Source organism: Rana temporaria, chromosome 2 (assembly GCF_905171775.1).
Source record: "Rana temporaria chromosome 2, aRanTem1.1, whole genome shotgun sequence".
Lineage (NCBI taxonomy): Eukaryota > Metazoa > Chordata > Amphibia > Anura > Ranidae > Rana > Rana temporaria.
The window spans coordinates 246,946,057-246,968,324 of record NC_053490.1 but is presented as its reverse complement, the minus strand read 5'-3'; the positions used below and the strand labels follow the sequence as shown (position 1 = coordinate 246,968,324).

The following is a 22,268-nucleotide window of genomic DNA, read 5'->3' as shown; positions in this document are numbered from 1 at the left end:
TATCTAGGTGAGAAAATCTCAAAAGATCCCGCCAAACTGTTTGTATCCAACTTTCCTCCCTTACTGGTCTCTAATAAAAAAGACCTTAAACTATGGTCAGTCAAAAACGTCTCCTGATTTGGCAGGGCCTCCATCATTAAGATGACAATTCTGCCGTGTCTCCTTCACACCCTCCCCACTGGGAGTCACGCCCTAGATACCGCTACTGGACAGCACCAAGTCACTATTACAACACCCCATGATATGTACCTTTCACCACATCAGCAAGAAAAATTACAGGGTAGATTCACTAAGAGTTAGGCCGGCGTATCAGTAGATACGCCGACCTAACTCGGAATCTGCGCCAACCTAAGTTTAAGTGTATTCTCAAACAGAGATACACTTAAACCTATCTAAGATACGATGGCTTGCGCCGTCCTATCTTAGGGTGCAATATTTAGGCTGACCGCTAGGTGGCGCTTCCGTTGTGGTCGGTGTAGAATATGTAAATCACTAGATACGCCTATTCACGAACGTACGCCCGGCCGACGCAGTACAGATACGCCATTTACGTAACGCATTATCAGGCCTAAAGTTATTCCATCAAATAGCTGGAAAAGTCATGTTAAGTATGGCCGTCGTTCCCGCGTCGAAATTGGAAAATTTTACGTTGTTTGTGTAAGTCGTCTGTGAATAGGGATTTACGTCATTTACGTCCACGTCGAAACCAATAGGCCTGTGCGGCGTACTTTGCCGCAATGCACACTGGAATATGTAGGCGGACGGCGCATGCGCCGTTCCAAAAAAACGTCAATCATGTCAGGTCAACACAAATAAACATAGAACACGCCCCCTCAGCCTATTTTGAATTAGGCGGCCTTACGCCCGCTCGCTTTAGGCTACGCCGCCGTAACTTAGCAGGCAAGTACTTTGTGAGTCATGTACTTGCCTCGTTAACTTACAGCGGCGTAGTGTAAACACGATACGCTACGCCGCCGCAAAGTTAGGATGGGCTATGTGAATCTAGCCCTTAATCTCCTCCTCTAGGCTGGCTTACACTTCCACCCAGTATAAAGTTTGTATACAGACCATTAAATAAACCCCTTCTAGCGACCCACTGCTTTAAAACTTAAGACCCGGACCAAAATGCAGGTAAAGGACCCGGACAGTTTTTGCGATTTGGCACTGCGTCGCTTTAACTGACAATTGCGCGGTCGTGCAACGTGGCTCCAAAACAAAATTGGCATCTTTTTTTCCCACAAATAGAGCTTTCTTTCGGCGGTATTTTATCACCTCTGTGATCTGCGGCCGCGGTCACGGAACTTCGGACCGGCTGGGCACTTAAAGAGGACATACAGGTACGTGCTTGTGCCCAGCCGTGCCATTCTGCCGACGTATATGTGCAGGAGGCAGTCCTTAAGTGGTTAAGGTAGGAACATTCAAACCTAAGGATTCCCTGGCTAAGGAACTAAAACTTAGAGATCTTCCTTTTTGGCTATACTTACAGACTCGCTGCTATCTCATGACACATAAGACTGTACAATAGACCACTAACAGCTTTTAAACCAATTGGCTGAAAGGGGATGGGACAAATAACATTTTCTAAGCCTACACTTGGCTGCAACAAAAATACCCATTAAGACTGATTCAAAGAAAATTGGGAACAAACTCTATTGCCGCGTACACACGATCATTTTTCGGGTTATAAAAAACAAAGTTTACTCCATTACGAACGGTAGTTTTACCAGAATGAGCGCTCCTGTCTCATAACTTGCTTCTGAGCATGCACGGGTTTTTCACGTCATTAAAGCCCACACACGATCATTTTTTACACCCGAAAAACGACATTGTTTAAAACGTTGTGAAAAAATAGAGCATGTTCGAAAAAAAAAATTGTCGTTTTTCAGAACCCGAAAAATGCTTTGAAGCCCACACACAATCGTTTTAAATGACATTTTTAAAAAAAACGTTGTTTTTTACAACCCGAAAAATGATTGTGTGTACGCGGCAAAAAACAAGAAGAGGGGCGCCTCTGAGTATGTATCATAAGAATAATTTAATAAACAACAACATCCACTCACATGGAGAACAGGTAAGTTGCATTCAAATCCGGTTGCTGGGCTGAAGAGATGAAAGTGGGACTGCAAGTCACAGCAAGTCCTGTAAAGCTGGCACCACATCAGATCCGTGTAGGATGGAGTGGGATGGCTGAGCACAGCATAGTTTACTTCAGTGATTCAGGTTTGGGCATATCTTAGTCTATCAGCAAAAGTCCATCTGATAAGAATATGGGTTCCAGGTAAAAGGTGTAGAGGAGAGTGACAAAATTCAGTGGTTATGGCAAGCCGTGCTGTGGCTTTGGTATGCACTCTGTCTCTGTAGATTGAAAAGTAAACATGGCTGTGTATTAAGAGTGAGACTAGAGGAGCATCACAGCACGGCTCCCGGCAATGAAATCACACACATGCGACATGTTTCGAAGCTAGCAAGCCATTGATGGAAAAAAGCTGCACCTCTTTTTCAAGTGATGCTCCTCTAGTCTCACTCTAAATACACGGCCGTGTTTACTTTTCAATCTACAGAGACAGAGTGCACACCAAAGCCACAGCGCAGCTTGCCATAACAACTGCCTTATGGCCCGGATTCAGAGAGATCTGCCTGTCTCTCGGCGGGCGTAGCATATCTCAGATACGTTACGCCGTCGTAAATTAGGGCGCAAGTTCCGTATTCAGAAAGAACTTGCGCCCTAAGTTACGGCGGCGTAACGTACGTGGTCCAGCGTAAGCCCGCCTAATTCAAATGTGGATGATGTGGGCATGTTTTATTCAAATGTAGTGTGACCCCACGTATTTGACGTTTTTTACGAACGGCGCATGCGCCGTTCGTGAAAGATTCCCATTGCGCATGCTCGAAATTCCCCCGCAAATCGTCAATGCTTTAGACGTGAACGTAACTTATGTACAGCCCTATTCGTGAACGACTTACGCAAACGACGTAAAATTTTCAAATTTCGACACGGGAACGACGTCCATACTTAACATAGGATACCCCTCATATAGCAGGGGTAACTTTACGCTGGAAAAAGCCTAACGTAAACGCCATAAAACAATGCGCCGGGCGGACGTACGTTTCTGAATTGGCGTATGTACCTAATTTGCATATTCCTCGCGTAAATATACGGAAGCGCCACCTAGCGGCCAGCGTAAATATGCAGCCTAAGATACGACGGTGTAAGACACTTACACCGGTCGGATCTTAGGGAAATCTATGTGTAACTGATTCAATGAATCAGTCGCATAGATACGACCCCGCAACCCAGAGTTACGACGGCGTATCTGGAGATACGCCGTCGTAACTGCTCTTTGAATCCGGGCCTATGTTTTTGTTTTGTTTTTACTTTTAGCTATAATACATATCCCCAAAAAATATAAAAAACACAAACAAATGTATTCATCAGTTTAGGCCGATATATATCCTTCTAAGAATTTTTTGTAGAAAAATTGCAATAGGCATATTGATCAGTTTGCACAAAAGTTATCGCGTCTACAAAATAGGGGATAGATTTAGGGAATTTTATTGATTTTTTATTGATTTTACTACTAATGGCGGCAATCTGCGATTTTTAGCAGAACTGCTACATTTCAGCGGACAAATCTGATCACAAATTACACTTTTTGGGGACCAGTGACATTATTACATTGATCAGTGCTAAAAAAAACACTAATCAATGTAAAAATGTCACTGGCAGGGAAGGGGTTAACACTAGGGGATGATCAAGGGGATAACTGTGTTTCCTCAGCGTGTTCTCACTGTAGGGGAGATGGGCAACCAGTGACATGACAAAGATCATTCTTCCCGATCACTGGGAAAATAAGATCTCTGAAATGTCACTAGGCAGAATGGGGAATTACCTTGTTTACAGTTCCCCGTTCTGCATGTGTGCAAGGCAATAGCGGGTTGGCAATAGCGGGTCGGCAGCAGACATCTAGTCCACCCCCAACCGACCTGCACAGCTACTTGCATTGTATTTGCATTGGATGACATACCCAGAGTGCAAAATGGTGGTGTATTATGATGACTAGTATGGTTCAAAAAATTCAACTGAAAAAAAGCGTACAAAGTTCATAAATTCAGAGGCACGCCTATCATATTATTTCTTTTAACAACCCCCTCCTTCTACAATGCATCATAAAGTATTATTTGCAATAAAAAGAACCTTCCTGTTTGCATAATATTTTTTTTTTCTTTTGGTATAGTGTGATTTTAGATGTACTATATGTGTAAACGTGGAAAGGTTGTACCCTTTTTCTTTTTTTTTATTTCTTTCTGTTTCCCTGTTGAAGATATTTACAACTTTGTCCACTGTAACTGAGAAAGAATGGGAGGGGAAATTCAAAATCTAAAAGCTTCCACTGCAGCATGGCTTGAGGGTTAAACATCCAATCGGTTAAACATCCAATATGGAGACAACTGTCTAAGGAGGGGAATCTTCCTAATTTTGAGGAAATTTCATGTCATTTAGTGTTGCTTTACCATAATAGGTAGTGGAGAGAACTCTCCACAGTGGGACCCCTGAGAGCAAAAAAATTATCTTATAGGAGTTTTAACTGTTCCATGCTCTGTCCAAAACTCATTCATATCTACTATCTGTGATACAACCTGATTATAAAACTTCCAGCTTCCTCTCAGTATATGGCTGCAGCTAGGACATGTATCTGTATCTGCAACTCTGGCTTTCTGGAACAGCAATTATTAGAGTCTTTCCTGGTTGTAAAAGGCAGAACAGCTTTTTCTATGTTCCTTATTCAATCTGACCATACTAAGCAATATATAAAAAAATGCAATGTAAAATTAAGTTATGAAAAAAAATTATCGTCGATGATACAAATGTGACATGGATCTTTAGATATTGTTTTAACTCTTCCCTGCTCTGTCCAAGACTTAAGAAAAATGCTTTTAAAATAAGCTTGACATTAATATTACTACTATCTGTGATGTGATACAACCTGATTATAAAATATCCAGCTTCCACTCACTCTATGGCTGCAAATAGGACATGTATCTGGAATCTGTATCTCTGGCTTTCTGGAACAGCAATTAGTCTTTCCTTGTTGTAAAAGGCAGAACAGATTTTTTCTATGTTCCTTATTCAATCGGGCCAGACTAAGTAATATATCTCAATAAAATGCAATGTAAAATTAAGTTATGAAAAAAAACAGCAGCCTACACGATACGAAATGTGACATGGATCTTTAGACATTGCTTTTCTATGATTCATCTCATATAAAACTGATACACTTACTATTAAATAAGACAGTGCTATGGCAGGTGGAACTCCCATCCCCCAAAGATTTCTGCTACTTAACTTTCATCTTCAATATTTTAATTGGTTCTCAAATGAGTCCAGAAAAAATGTGAGATTACATTAGGTGTTCCAACTATAAAATATCCCTATTCAGTCCCCTGAAGGCTTTGTGTCTGTAGTCCGCTTGCATGAGCAGTGTATCACTGTTTTTAATGCATATGTCATGATTTCTCTTATCCCCCACTTCCCTTAATGGTTGCCTGCACGCTTTTGCTAGATTTGGTTTTGAAGTAATGATATAAAATTCATTTCATCTATACCCCTCCCCTGAAGGCCTCCTCCCTCCCCCTGAGCCCGAGTCTTTCATACATAAAATCAGACTTGTCATATCTGAGGAATTATTAAAATAAGACAGAGCTTGCTGTATCTGAGCAGAAAAGCTGCTTTGAGCAGGCATCCTCAGGAGGGAAGCAAGCTCTATCTCATTAGTCTGTGCTGAGAAAGCGTCCTAGTCACTTGGTTCAAGGTGATAAAAGATTAGGGCGTTTGGCCTTGGCTTATTGAGTATGCAGAGCACACTGCTCTCTGCCTGTGAACATGAAATTACACTGAACCTGGGGAGTCGAACTCCATTAATTTTAAATGGAAGATTAATTTAACAATATGCGGCAGATATTTGTTACAAACCTATCATGTAAAAAGTGACGGCTTGCAATAAATTGTGGTGCCTCACAATGGTCTGTGGTCTAAGCTCAAATAAATCATAAAGCATTTACACATAATTGCTATTTTTAAAGACAGGGAGACAAGATGTGTGCCTTGTTTGAGAAAAGGTTGGCAAGATGACAAGACAACTCTGAACTGCAATGTGGCTTTTGATCAGCTGAAATGCTCTAGCTACGGACACCAGAAATTGAACTAACGTTAAGAAAATGATTTGCTAATATTTTGATGGTGGTGTAAAGGAATGCATAGATTTCTATTCAGTTTAGTGTTAAAGATGATCACATTTCATTTATTAGTCTGCAAGAAAAGATAAAAGTAACTGTTTTTCCTTATTGCTAGTTTGCATAGCAATTGTTTCCACAACTGTATGCAGAAGGGTCTCCCATCATAAGAAAGGAAATGGATTTGTCCTTGAACCTACTTCTTGTGGTGTCACAAAAAGATCCATCCTCCTGCACACCTAAGCAACATAGGGGCCTGATTTGACAACCACTGATAAATCAAATCAAATTCTATTTGTTTGTTAAACCTGAATAACACATAAGCAGTTATCTACACAATTCAAAAACACAAAATGAGGTGCTTACCTATCAAATGATTTGTAATTTTGTGCAGTGTGTCAGTGTTTGTTGCAGACAACCCCCCCCCACCACCACCACCACCAGTGCAGCTTGGTTAACAAATACCCCCCTCCAGCCTTTTTAGTGGACAATGAAAAGTGAAGCAGTGATGGGGTCATCCCTTTGCTCACTCAGTTCTCTCCTCCTACCAGCATGTTTACTGTCAGTGTGCACTTCAGCAGAGTATGACTGGCTAATAACGGAGGCCCCCTCCTAATTTTTCAATCCGTGTGCTGCTGTTGAACAGGGGATTAGAGAGAGCTAATATAAAAAAAACACACAGGTACTTGATAGTAGGCTACTACAGCTCTCAGTTGGGGTCAAAACATAATACACGGTAGTGTTGTGTGAGGTATATGCCTTGTGCTGATTCAAATAAGAGAAGATCAATGTGAAAGCAGCCCCCCCCCCCAGCACCACAACCACCATTTTGTATATAAAGTGGATTTTCACAAGATGCCTGTCTGTAAGGGGAAAGTAGAATAACAGATCATCTATAGGGCCACATGAGAATTTCAGTAACATGGCAACTAATACTTTTAGAAAAAGGACACCATGGCAACATAGTATAAGGCAACATGCTGTCTAAATATCATAGCATTCATGCTGCATTGTACTTAGCAACACATCACGTCATTGACATGATATATGGCAAAAGAGTATCGGTGTACAATGTTTTTTGGCAACATTGAACCTAAGGGCCATGGTGTATGTTATCAAATTTTCCCACATGGCATTACATCTCAGTAATATATTATATGACAGGACTGGCAGCTGTGTAGTAAGTCACTTCTATCACATAGTATACGACACCCTTAACCCTTTAATGCCATCTATTGAATACTTTTTGGATAATTTAGTTTAGAAAACACTTGACCACTGCCATCATTGTGTATATTCTACTGAGGTATTCTACTAACACAGGCTGTAACACACAAACTTAGAAAAGACTAACGAGCCCAACTTTTCATTGACTTTGTAAATTTGTATAATATAAAATGTATCAAACACTGCAAAGTTAAAAGAGCTAAATGGTTATAAAAATACATACAGTGCCAAATTAAAGGTGTTATCAGAGACTCCCTCACTCTCCATTTCACTGTGATTATTTAGCTTATAATTATTATCACATGCATTTGTTTCTTCAAAACGAAATTAAATATTCATGTTTTAGTATTAAATCACATTTCTCAGCATGTGCAACCGTCACATAATGAGTTTCCAATTAACATAATAAAAAAACAGTTAAGATGACAATTTCACATCAAATGAATCAACTGTTAATGTGAAAATAGAATTCCAAAATGTGAAAAATTAAAATGCTTTAACAAATTGTATTGTATATTTCTATCACATTCTAAACTTGTGAATACGCTCTTGATTTCAGATATAAGCCTTGCCGTTGATCATTGAAGTTCTTGTACATGCAACTACTCCCATCAGATTCTAGTCAAAACATTATAGGCAGTTGATGGTATAAGCACTGGTACATTTACAAGCAATAAATTATGGTAAATGGTGCACTGAACCAATGTACTGTAGTAATCAGTCCTGGAAGGGTCAGGTGGTTTTCATTCTAGAGTGACGTCTGTCTATGGACAGGTGTTGGCAAGGTTCATGCATTTTATACTTAAGTGGTGGGGGCTGTCCGCCTTATACTTTTTTTTCTACAGGATTGCATGTGACCATTAGTACAGGTAATGTGAAATAGGATATGACAGAAAATTTAGGAGGTTGTCATCCCCAAGAGTTCAAAGGGATGTGGATTTCAATCTACAGTATGGTTGGCAAAAGGTTGAATTACTAGTAGCCTAGCTTTGGATAAATGATGTTAACATGGAAGGATGATCATGATAGAAATACATGTTGATACAAACTGGCAACATATTTACAAAGAAGGTGAAGCTTTTAATATTATTTCCAAATTGCTGTTGTATAAGAGTATTAGTGGAACAAGTAAAGACCATGCACTACTCTTTTAGGGATAGAAAATTAGCATAACCATTAAAAAAAACAAAGAAAGGCCTATATAACAGGTATACTGATCATTTGAGCAGGTCATACACATAATTATCAGACAGGGAGCATAATTACAATACATTTTTAATAAGAGAACCCTCAATAACACATCTCCACCAAGAAATGCAGGTGCCCAAAAATGTTAAATTGCGCTTGTTCGCTGTGTGGGTAAAGTTTGAGATCTGTGTGCTGGCATCAGTCAATTACCCTGACAAGATGTGCGGCTCAGTAATATTTCAGAGGATCGGGTAGGGCTAGGCCGCCATTTTGTTTGGTTAATGTCAGTAAGCAGAATGGACACCCTTAAAATATTACACCAGCCAAACCAGGAGAATAAGCCTGATTGTCACCTTTTGAAGTAACATCCGGACTTTTGAAAGAAGTGGTGGCAAGTCAAGAGGAAAGACCTGATTTATTTGTGAAGGAATATAGGTACTGCAGCAGAATGTTGCCCTGCGAGAGTCTAGAAAGAGGTTGTGACCCAGAATTCTCAACCAGGTGGGTTGAGGGGCTCCAGGGAGCTTGTGTTATGAAGAGGAAACTGGATTTTCAGTTTCCTCAGGGATTTCTAATGTCCGTTTTGGGACCTGGAGCCTGGAGATCTTTAAGTGATCCGGGTGGGATGAAATCCTGGGTCCAGGTTTTCAGGACAACCAGCACACTAATTGCTCAGGTGTGTCTTGGGCTATTAGTAATGACCTGACCATGGTTCTGGGCTCCACCCCGGCAGACAGGAGGTCTGGCACGGGAGTCAGGGGAGAGATACCTAGGAGAGAGGCGGGAGTCAAAGCAGCAAGAGGCTGGTAGCTGAGTTGGTGAGCAACCAGTATGACCAAAAGCCTAAAGGGTAAGGCCAGAGCAGGTGTACTGCAAGTGCAAGCAAAAAGGGATGAGTGACCATTTGTTTTGAAGCAAGAATGAAATGCTGAAAACCTCTGCGAGGAAAATTCATGTTTGTATTTCCTGAACTTTCTTTTAAATAAAAATGCGCAAGAAAAGCCTTTAAAAAGAAGAAAAGTGAGTCCATAAAAGCTCTACATTTGATGCTAGTTTTAACATTAACCAGTTATTTCAAGGCTTTGTCAGTCCATTTGAATTTGTAAATACTTTGCAAGTGGGAGATTTGAAAGGTGGATATTGCCATTGCCTCAGGTTTGGAAAAAAAAATTCAAGTAATGCCGCGTACACACGATCGGTTTGTCTGACTAACCGATCATGTGTGGGCCCCATTGGTTTTTTATCCATCGGTTAAAAATACAGGAACTTGTTTTAAAATTATCTGATGGTTAACTAAACGATAGGAAAAAAAACATCGTCTGTAGGCACGTCCATCGGTTAAAAATCCATGCATGCTCAGACTAAATTAGGGGACAGGAGCGCTCGTTCTGGTAAAACTAGTGTTAGTTATGGAGATAGCACATTCATCACATTGTAACAGACAGAAAAGCACGAATCGTCTTTTACTAACACAAAATCAGCTAAAGCAGCCCCAAGGGTGGCGCCATTGGATTTGAACTTCCCCTTTATAGTGCCGTCGTATGTTGTTTACGTGACCGCGTTCTGACACGATCGTTTTTTTAACCGATGGTGTGTAGGCACGACTGACTATCAGTCAGCTTCATCGGATAACTGATGAAAAAATCCATCAGTCTGTTTTCATCGGATGGACCGATCGTGTGTACAGGGCATTAGAGAGCAAACACATTCACGGATGAGGTAGGAGAGTGAGATAATCGGATTTGTAAGGGAGAACATCTGCATCTGCATAATCGGAGACTTTGAAATGAGAGGATCCTAATTGTAGTCCAAAAAATTTCTGGATTATGCCTGACCTTATCGGGAAAGGGTTCTAGCGAGAGGGCAAAAAAGAGTGATGAAAGAAGGCAGCTCTGTCTGGTGCCATTTGAAATTGCAAAGAGTTGAGATAAAACTCCATTGACTTTGACTTGGGTAGTTGGCAAAGAATAAATGGCCTTTATCCAGGCTAGCATTTTTTTACCTAAGCGAACATACAACCTATCAAATACCTTCTCTGCGTCAGTTGCTAGAAGAAGACATTGATTGTTCCAAGAGATCGCTGTGTGGACATGATTAAATACCTTAATGGTATTATCACTAGCTTCATGAGTAGTAAAAAAGACAACCTAATCTAGATATATCAGATCTGGTGTTTCTGTATCCGTGTTGCTATAATCTTAGTGAATATTTTGAGGTCCACATTCAGGAGTGATATGCCAGAAATATAGGTTTAAGGGCATCTGAGGGAAATGAGTATCAGTGTCAGTGAGAGCATTAAACATTTTCTAAATGAAGGGCTAAGAATGGAAAGACTGTTTTGTAATATTGCAGTGTAAAGCCACCTGGGTAGGGGAGATATTATGTAGACAGCTATAAAAATCTTTGAATGAATCTGCAATCTGATTCATTTTTCTGCTGCTGACGTGAAAGATGGGCAATATAAATGAGGAAGATCACTGGTCTTGTAGGGCTTGAGCTAATGAAGGTCTGCATCTATCTATCTATCTATCTATCTATCTATCTATCTATCTATCTATCTATCATCTATCTATCTATCTATATATATATATATATTAGACATGTGCATTCCTTCTCGTCCGAATGCATTTTAGTTCAAATTACAGGTATTTTCGTTATCACTTTAACAAACGATAACGAAAGCGCAGAAAACTAAAAACGAAAGATCCGTCATAAACAAATGCTTTATTTTCATTTTCCTTGCGGTCGAATGTGCCTAACCTTAACTCTATTAGTCAAATATTATTCTACAGAAAGAGAAAAAATTTGACATAGAGAGAAAAGATTTGACATTATAGAGACATGAAGAAGAGTCGACAGAGAGAAAAGATTCCACATAGAGAGAAAAGATTTGACATTATAGAGACAGAAAAATTTGACGAAGTAGCTAAAAACATACGATTGCAGCGAGCGGACATTTATGGTAAAATTCTCTGCCCATAGGCTATAGAAGAATTCTAATGTTGGTTGACTAGTAATAATAATTAATAAATATAATTATTATTAGTCATACATTAGAATTCTACTATAGCTTGTTCGACCGGAAAAGTTCGTACAGTTTTGCTGCTCCGTCAAATCTTTTTTTTTTTTTAAAGATTCTGTCAAATCTTCTTAGAAAATTCGACAGACACCATAAGCCTTCAATGACAGATTCAACCTTAATTAATTTGGATTTTCAGACGAATGCATTTTTTAACAAAAAACTAAATAAATAAAAACTAATTTCGGGAGTAACTAAATAAATGTATTTTTAGGATGAAAACAAAATTCCGAAATAAAATATTTCAGTGTGCACATGTCTATTATATATATATAGATAGATAAATGCAGACGTTCATTAGCTCAAGCCCTACAAGACGTTCATTAGCTCAAGCCCTACAAGACCATATATAGATATCTATACATATATATATATCTATCTATATAGATATATATCTATATTTATTTATTTGTGATATATATATATATATATATATATATATATATATATATATATATATATATATATATATATATATATATATATATATATACTGTATATCTATAGATATAGATATAGATATATAGATATATACAGAGAGAGAGAGAGAGAGAGAGACAGTATCTCTATATATGTGATACTGTTTTCGGCAGGATTTGAACATGGCTTTGGCTCTATAATTAGGAAGGGACATTGTCTGTTGTCTGAGATTTAGAAGTTCTGTCTCTGTCTTGACATCTGGATTGCGCTTGTGGGAGAGTTCAAGCTTCTGTATGTCAGAGAGTAAGACAGTGAATTTAGCTTCTTTCACGTTCAAAACCGGTTCCATGTTTAATCACGATGCCTCTAATCACAGCTTTATGGGCTTCCCAAATTATATTAGGATTGCTGTCAGGTGTGACATTTGATTTAAAGTAGAAGATAAGCTCCTTGGTCAAGTCTTTTAGTACTGAGGGTTGTTGTAGAAGGCTTTCATTTCCAATGCCATGCTCTGGAGGAGGGGTCATTCTGTTGGGAGAGTGTTAAGAACACAGGAGCATGATCTGACCAGGTTATATTGCCGATGTCCATTGATGTGACCAGGGAAAGATGTCAGTGCAAGATCAGAAATAGGTCAATGTGAGAATATATGTTGTGAGGAAATTTGTAAAAAGGGTAATTTCATTAATCTGGGTGTTGTAAGCACCAAACATTGATGAATCTAACTTTGGATCAAGAGGGATATAAAAATCACCTCCCAGGAGAAGTATACCCTCTGAAAAAAGTGGGTTAATTTCTCTAAAGTTTGTGCAAGGAAGCTATTGTGGTTTAGAAATTAAGATAGAGATCCCTTTGGATTTAGCAGTAGAGTTATCAGAATGATATATGAATAGAAAAGCACTATTCTTAAGTTTGGGAATATTTCCTTCCTTAAAATTAGTCTCTTATAGTCTCCCTTAAAATTAGTCTCTTATATTTGAGAAATATCAGTATGAAGATGTGTCAGGTCTAGAAGAAGCATTTTTCTTTTTTGGGTTGTATTAGGCTCCTTTACATTCCAGGAGACAATGTTGAGCGAGTCCATTTTGGGTGCTCAGGGAAAGAGGTGAAGAAAAAAAGAAAGGGAAGAGGGAGGACATGGGAGGAATGAGGGGTACAAGTTTATGGTAAATTAAGGGGTGGAAAACCTAGGTCTGGTCTGGTTAATGTTTGTAAGATGAGTTTTCATTCTACTCTGACTGTCCTATGACACTGCAGGGCTCCTGGCCCTCTGTCTGGACAGTGCTGATTGACCCTGTGTTGATCACAAGCAGCCTCCCAAGAGAAAAAAAAGCTCTCTGGCAATACACACCAAACTAAAAACATGCAGAGTGACTCCAAAGGTTCTAACAGGAGATGGATTAGGGATAGTGGAAGAAGGGGAGGATCAGAGAAGACAGGTTCAAATATTGTTTTTTCTCAATGCGGAGGAATAACCCTTTAGGTTCCACAGTGAGTATAGCAAGCATGCTTTAATGCATATACGGACTGATTTTACTGTTGTGGACTTAGTAACACTTTAAGGCCCGGTACACACGAGCAAACATGTACGATGAAAGCGGTCCGTCGGACCGTTTTCACCGTACATGCCTGCCAGAGGGCTTCTGTACGATGGTTGTACTAACCATCGTACAGAAGTCCGCGCGTAAACACTACGCGGGGCGTGTCTGCGTCGTCGCCGCGACGATGACGCGGCGACGTGGGCGGGCCTGCCATTTAAAGGCTTCCACGCATGCGTCAAAGTCATTCGACGCATGCGAGGGACGGCGGGCGCTCGGACATGTACGGTAGGTCTGTACTGACGACCGTACATGTCCGAGCGGGCAGGATTCCAGCGGACGGTTTTAAAACACGTCCAGGAATATTTGCCCGCTGGGAAAAGGCCCGGCGGGCAAATGTTTGCTGGAATTCGGCCCGCTCGCGCCTACACACGACCGAACATGTATGCTGAAACTGGCTCGCGGACCAGTTTCAGCATACATGTTTGGTCGTGTGTACGGGGCCTAAGAATAGGAAATTTAGACAATAGGGATGCATACACCACCTTATATAACACAAACACTGCACCTAGAGTAGAAACAATCTATTTTAGGGAAATGGAATAAAGGAAGCTCATACTAACCCTGCTGTTGCAAGGGGGTATTTGAGGTGTACTATGAATTTAGGGAAAACTACATTAATATTTGTATGGCACTTATGACAGAGCCCTTTGATTTGGGGTGGTTAATGATGCCATCAAATCTAAAACCTGTTTAAATTATTTAAAATAACACCTAACCTGTTTTAAAATAACCAAACTGTTTCATTTGTTACAATAAAGCCAATGTTTTAGGTCAGGGTATCCTGGTGTTGTCCAAGGTTCATGGTCAGATGCTTGTGAGTACAGATTATTGGGTACTAAGTAACATCTTTCATAAAACAAAGCAGTCCTCACATATACCTTATTCTGTAAAATATTCTGCCTTTGACCATGCAAAGCCTGAAAAAAGACAGCCTTCATCATATAAGAAAATTGGTTTCCAAGCTGCATAGCAAAGACTGCCAAAATCAGGTTAGATTTTATAGTATTTTGTGAAAATCTGAAACACTTCCTAGGACATAAAATGGGAAAAAGCTAAAGTAAAAATCAAGTCTATCAATCGGTATGGATGATGGATGTTCAAAGAAAATGATTGTTTATATTGCATTTATGCTGTGTCAGATGCAATGCAGCCTTTTTCTTTTGTAATCATACAAACTGATGACAATATGACAAATATGACAATTTTTGTTTATACTTCTGTTATGCCTCTGTTAGAGCATACAATATTCATTTTTTTTTCTGTAAAAGCAACCTGTCTAGTAACATATATAGCATATATATCTTGTCAATTGAACTCATACTTAGCTGCAATAGTGTCCCTTTACAGTGTTAGGTTCAAAAGACAGATGTTTAGTTTAAAGGTAAACTGATCATGAGTGTAATGTTTGCACTGCTATTATTGTCTTTCTGATAAGCTGAACTATGCTGTCATGCCTTTTTGGACTTTTCTATTACAATGCTGAATTTTGGTGCATTGCCTGCATTGTTCCAATTTACAAAATTGTCACTAAGCCAATTTTGAAAATTAATGCACCCTGCAAAAAAAAATAAACAAATATATATATATATATATATATATATATATATATATATATATATATATATGCACCTCCCCTGCTGCAATTGCCACTATTCACTTCTGTAGTGCCAAAAAGATGCCTGATAAAAAGCTTTCAGAATTTGTAGTCGCCCGCTGCACTTAGTGGTTTGATACACTGGCCCATGCATCGATATTGTATGAAGCTAATATCATCGCCATCATGAAGAACCAAAGCATGTGGTGGGCAACTAGGAAAATGGAACTTGCTGGAAGTGTCAACATCTTCAGAATCATCAGTAGTAGCTTCCTTATGACTACAAGAGCGGTCGGGAGCATGAGCATCAGGAAAAATCAGGATTGCATATTCTGGATACATTTAAGTTTACTGAACTGGGTTGTACAAAAATGCACCACACTCAAAATGTTTAGTGGAACAATTTATGACAAGTTGGCTTTAAAAAGCAATCATCTCACAACAGTTTTACTGGTAATTAAGATAATATAATAGGAGTAGCAGAACATTTGCAATGGTAATAGAAATGGCCTGTAACAATACATATCTTTAAAATAAGCATTTTTAGGCAGATAAACATCCCCATACGAGAAGTCTTATTTTGACCTTGTAGATATACAGTGCTTTGAAAAATGATTCATATCTCTTAAAATTGTGCACAGTTTGTAATGTTACAACCAAAAACCTTGTATTCTATTGGGATTTTATGTGATAGACCAACACAAAATGGTTCATAATTGTGAAGTGGAAGGAAAATGATAAATGGTTTTCAACATTTTTGACAAATAAATATGTGAAAAGTGTGGTTCCCATTTGTATTCAGCCCCCTTTACTCTGATACTCCTAACTAAAATATAGTGGAACCAATTGCCTTCAGAAGTCACCTAATTAGTAAATAGAGTCCACCTGCGCGTAATTTTATCTCAAACAGCATCATAAAGGTCGAGGAACACACCAGACAGGTCAGGGATAAAGTTGTGGAGACATTTAAAGCAGGGTTAGGTTATAAAAAGAATCTCAAGCTGTGAACATTTAACTGAACACTGTTTACTCCATCATCGGAAAATGGAAAGAGTATGGCACAACAGCAAACTTACCAAGACATGGCCGCCCACCTAAACGGACAGGCTGGGCAAGGAGAGCATATTTCTCAGAGAAGCAGCCAAGAGGCAACTCTAGAGGAACTGCAGAGATCCACAGCTCAGGTGGGAGAATCTGTCCACAGGGCAACTATTAGTGGTGCACTCCACAAATCTGGCCTTTTTGGAAGCGTGGCAAGAAAAAAAGCCATTGTTGAAAGAAAGCTATAGGATGTCCCATTTGCGGTTTGCGAGAAGCCCTGTGGGGGACACAGCAAACATGTAGAAGAAGGTGCTCTGGTCAGAGGAGACCAAAACTGAACTTTTTGGCTTTAAAGCAAAATGCTATGTGTGGCGGTAAACTAACACTGCACATCACTCTGAACATACCATCCTCACTGTGAAACATGGTGGGAGCATCATGTTGTGGGGATGCTTTTCTGCAGCAGGGACAGGAAAGCTGGTCAGAGTTCATGGGAAGATGGAGTAAAATACAGGGCAATCTTAGAAGAAAACCTGTTAGAGTCTGCAAAAGATGTGAGACTGGGGCGGAGGTTCACCTTTTAGCATGGAAACGACCCTAAACATATAGCCAGAGCTACAATGGAATTGTTTAGATCAAAGCATATTCATGTGTTAGAATGGCCTAGTTAATGTCCAGACCTAAATCAAATTGAGAATCTGTGGCAAGACTTAAAAATTGCTGTTCACAGACGTTCTCCATCCAAACTGAAAAAGCTTGAGCTATTTTGCAAATAAGAATGGGAAAAAATGTCACTCTCTAGATGTGCAAAGCTGGTAGAGACATCGCCAAAAAGATTTACAGCTGTAATTGCAGTGAAAGGTGCTTCTACAAAGTATTGACTTAGAGGGGGCTGGATACAAATACACTCCACACTTTTCACATATTTATTTGTAAAAAATTTAGAAAATCATTTATCATTTTCCTTCATTGTGTTGGTCTATCACAAAAAATCCCAATAAAATACAATTATGTTTTTGGTTGTAACATGAGAAAATTTAAGGGGTATGAATACTTTTTCAACGCACTGTAAATATAAGTAAGAACATACAAATATACAGTAAAAGAAAACAATATTTAAAAATGGCATCTTTCTTAAGGTTTCACCATATATACCATAATTTTTGTTTTAAAGACCAGTAAACCCAAATTACATTTCATTTAAATACGTTACTGTAATTATTATAAACAATAATGTACAGTGTATGTATACAGAGCTTCAATGTGTTTTTTTTTTTTTTCACAGCTGCATATATTTCTATTAAGCTTTGACTCTACAATGTGAGGAGATCATTTTCAACTCAGTTCCTGTTGAAAATCAAACTCAAGAACACAGTGGTCAACCTCTGCTGAGCGTAAAATCATAGATAACCAAACAAATGGTTGCATCCAGGTGTTCATATGAGAGCAATATTTTCTCATTTTCATACAAGGAATCTTGCATGCACATTTGCCAGTGTGATCAGTGGTGCATTTTTTAAATTAATGTATAGTATTTTCAGTTTTTAGACAAAACGTAAAAAAAAACATGATATAAATATTCGTATCTATGTGTGTTAACAAATGAATAGACTTGCTTGTAATATATGTATGTAGAGTGAATTAAATCTTTGCATATTACTTGTGCAGGTTCTGCTTCCTGCTTCACAGTTTTACACATTGGTTAAGTTATTGCAGTGAAACTCACAGCTCCCATAGTGACTTACCGTATCTAAAAATCCCTATAGTTAATAAAAAAAAATATATATATATATATATATAAAAAAAAAAAATATATATATATATATATATATATATATATATATATATATATATATATATTAGACATGTGCACACTGAAATATTTTGTTTAGAAATTTCAGTTTTATCTGAAAAATACATTTATTTAGTTACTCCCGAATTTCATTTTTAGCTATTTAGTTTTGTTAAAAAATGCATTTGTACAAAAATCCCAATTAATTAATTAGAATCTGACAATTGAAGGCTTATGGGGGGTTATTTACGAAAGGCAAATCCACTTTGCACTACAAGTGCAAAGTACACTTGAAATTGCACTAAAAGCGCACATGGAAGTGCAGTCGCTGTAGATCCGAGGGGGACATGCAAGGAAAATAATTAACAGCATTTTAGCTTGCACATGATTGGATAATAAAATCATCAGAGTTTTCCCTCATTTCAGATCTACCCCTCAGATTTACAGCGACTGCACTTCCAAGTGCACTTTCAGTGCAATTGCACTTTGCACTTGTAGTTTGTACTTGTAGTGCAAAGTGGATTTGCCTTTCGTAAATAACTCCCATTGTGTCTGTCGGATGTTCTAAGAAGATTCGACGAAGCAGCTAAACTGTGCGACACTGTGATCGTACATTGATGGTCGAATGCTCCGCCCACAAGCTATAGTAGAATTCTAATGTTGTTTGACTAGTAATAATTATTAATTATTATTACTAGTCAAATAATATTAGAATTCTTCTATAGCCTATGGGCGGAGCATTTGACTGTAAATGTCTGCTCGCGGCAATCGTATGTTCTTAGCTGCTTCTTCGAATCTTCATGTTGAACGGTATTATACATATTTTTGATCATATCGAATGATAGTGTGTCTCTCTACTAGCAATCGTAAGTGAAAGTAAGTTGGCTGTACGTGTGTACTTAAGTTCTAGCTATTTTACTTCTCCTCCTCTTTGGTTACAATCAGCCAATAATGTTCATCATCATCATTTTACTTCACCCACCCATTCCAGCAGTGACCACTAACAGCTCTTTTACTATTGTCTCTATAATGTCAAATCTTTTCTCTCTATGTCAAATAATCTTGGACTAATAGAGTTAGGCCCCATACACACGATAGAATCCATCCGCTGAAAAATCCCAGCAAATGGGTTTCAGCGGATAGATCCTATGGTGTGTACACTCCAGCGGATCTGTTTCCGCGGATATTTCTCCCCTGGGATGGATTCCAGCAGATAGATTTGTTTAGCATGTCAGCAAATATTCGATCTGCTGGAATCCATCCCAATGGATGGATCCGCTGGTCTGTATAGACTCACCAGATCCATCCATCCGAAGGGATCCCCCGCATGCGTCGTAATGATTCGACGCATGCGTGGAATTCCTTATATGACAGCGTCGCGCACGTCGCCGCGTCATAATCACGGCGACACGTCATCGCCAGAGGATTTCGGCGCGGATTTCAATGCGATGGTGAGTACACTCCATCGCATGGAAATCCGCTGAAATCCTCGAGAGGATTTATCCGCGGAAACGGTCTGCTGGACGGTATTCGCGGATAAATCCTCTCGTGTGTATGGGGCCTTAGGTTAGGCACATTCGACCACAGGTTCGATAGACACAGACCGCTATTGTCACCGTCATGTCGAATCTTCTGTCTATCTATATCGAACTTATATACAAAAAAACTAAAAAAAAGAAGCGCTGTGTGATACTGAACCTCCCCCCTGAGGAAAGAGGTTCCCCCTAAGGAAGACACGTGATTAGCCCTGTGTCGTCACATGTAGGGGAGGGGCCAGGACGGTGGAGGAGCTCGGATACTTGTACAAGCTGCTGAAACATACAAATTTGGAAGTCGTTTGGAGAGAAATCCTATGCTTAATGTTTTAAAGCGGTTGTAAACCGCATATATAATTTTTGTTTTTTAAAACCTGCAAGGCAAAAGGCATAATCAGCTAGTATGCACCGCATAATAGCTGATTATGAAATACTTACCTCGGAACGAGGTGAAGAACACTTACCTGGTCCACGCCGAGCGAGATGTCATCTTGCTCCGGCGTGTCTTCCGGGTATCGCCGCTCCAGGGCTGTGATTGGCTGGAGCGGTGATGACGTCACTCCCGTGCGTGCGCGCGGGAGATTTAAAATCAGCAAGGTCCGGCGGCTGCCGGTCCTTTCACCGTGGATTCCCCCTGCGTATGCGCCGCTGCAATCAGCGGCGCATTGCGAGGGGAATATCTCCTAAACCGTACAGGTTTAGGAGATATTCTTTATACCTACAGGTAAGCCTTATTATAGGCTTACCTGTAGGTAAAAGTGAAAAATAAGGGTTTACAACCACTTTAATAGTTTGGTGTGCTGGAAGCACCTAAAATGTGTGAGTACCCTGATGTTATGTTTTCTAAATACATTTTTAACTTAGCGATAATGCACTATCCAGCCTCTTTCTTGGTTTTAAATTTGAAGACAACTTCTCTGGATTTCCCTGTGTGATCCTGCTGATCCAGTTTCACTTATGCACGGCCGGACTTTCCCAGCAAAAAAGTCAGACAGGTTGTTTTTTTTTCTCTGAAAATCCGGCCGTGTGTAGCCTCCATCTGACTTTTTTGTTGAAAGTCAGACAGACCTTAGATAGAGAACCTGTTCTCTTTCTTTTCGTCGGACTTCCGACGGACTCACGGCGGACTTTTGCATGGTCAAAAGTCCGACCGTGTGTACGTGGCATTAGAGCCCAGAAGTGGTTCAACTGCTTATGTGGGCCAAACTTAAAACGGTGTTTCGGACATATTTTAATTTTTTTTTACAATCTCAAAATTAGTATAATATATATACAGTAAAATATATCAATACTTCCCGATCTGTTCAGTAATGAATTAAAAAACGTACAGAATATCTTTTTACCAGTCTTGTGGCCGTTTCCATCTTAGCTGTGGGCATTTGAAACACAGTTGATTTCTCTTCCTTCTTTTCCTCTCCACCTGAGAGAGGTGCATGCTGGGTAACCAGCATGCACCTATCGATCTTGCGCATGCGCATTTAAATGGCGCTCTTAGCGCGGTTAGTTTGTATAGTTGCCATAACAACGGGCGGCGAACAAGGAAGGTCCCGTCCTGTTATGGCAACTAAGATAACAGAAGTGTGATTCACTTAAATCTCATTATTTCCTGTCTGGAAATAACGTGATTTTTCAACACAGTAATGCCCACAGACTCCTGAGAAATGATGACACTAGTAACAGGGTCTTTGAGGCAAGTACATTTTTTTTAACTAAATTATTTTTTGATTATGATGATTAAAAGGAAGTCACACTGTTGGAGGTGAGCGCATTCACAAGGGGGGAGCACGTGTGTGCAGTCACCCTCTTCTGATCAGGAATATCATCACTAGAGTCACTTTTTGAACAGTAATACGTGTAATACCCCAATTTGTACCTTTGTCTGTGGATTGATGAAAATTGGGAAAAAAAATCTCTTTTTCTGGACACTGGATATTAACCTCTTGACCACCGCCCCATGTCCAAAAGACGTCCTGTTTTTAAAGATAAATATCTCGGTAACGGCAGCAGCTGCTGCCACAACCGAGGTATCCATCTTTTCAGTGGGCGGTGGTGTACACGATAACGGCGGTCTCCGCAGCGGATTCACTGCAAGATCGCCGTTATCGGTGGCGGGAGAGGGCCCCCCCTCCCGCCGCTCTCCCGCGCCCTCCGTCGCTTACCGGAGCCATCGGTAGTGGCGTAGGCGATCGGGACTGTTCGGCAAGTGACTGGGGTTGCGAGTGAAGGAAAAATTTCCTTCACCTGTCCCCATAGCTCTGCTGGGCGGAAGTGACGTCAAAACGTCAGTCCCGCCCAGCGTCTTAAAGCAACATTTTTTTTTTTGTTATTTGAAAAAATGACCGTTTCAATTTTTTTTTTCTTTTTTTGCATTTAAGTCTAAATATGAGATCTGAGGTCTTTTTGACCCCAGATCTCATATTTAAGAGGACCTGTCATGATTTTTTCTATTACAAGGGATGTTTACATTCCTTGTAATAGGAATAAAAGAGATCAACTTTTTTATTATTATTTCAGTGTAAAAAATTATTAACTAAATAAAAATAAATAAGAAAACAAACAA

The 22,268-nt window shown here is 39.5% G+C and overlaps 1 protein-coding gene across 4 annotated transcripts in view; it reads right to left on the bottom strand.

Moving 5' to 3' along the window:
- AUTS2 (activator of transcription and developmental regulator AUTS2) overlaps positions 1-22,268 on the bottom strand; it is a 1,792,651-nt gene that overhangs the window by 769,865 nt on the left and 1,000,518 nt on the right. The gene's annotated exons all lie outside the window — the stretch shown is intronic.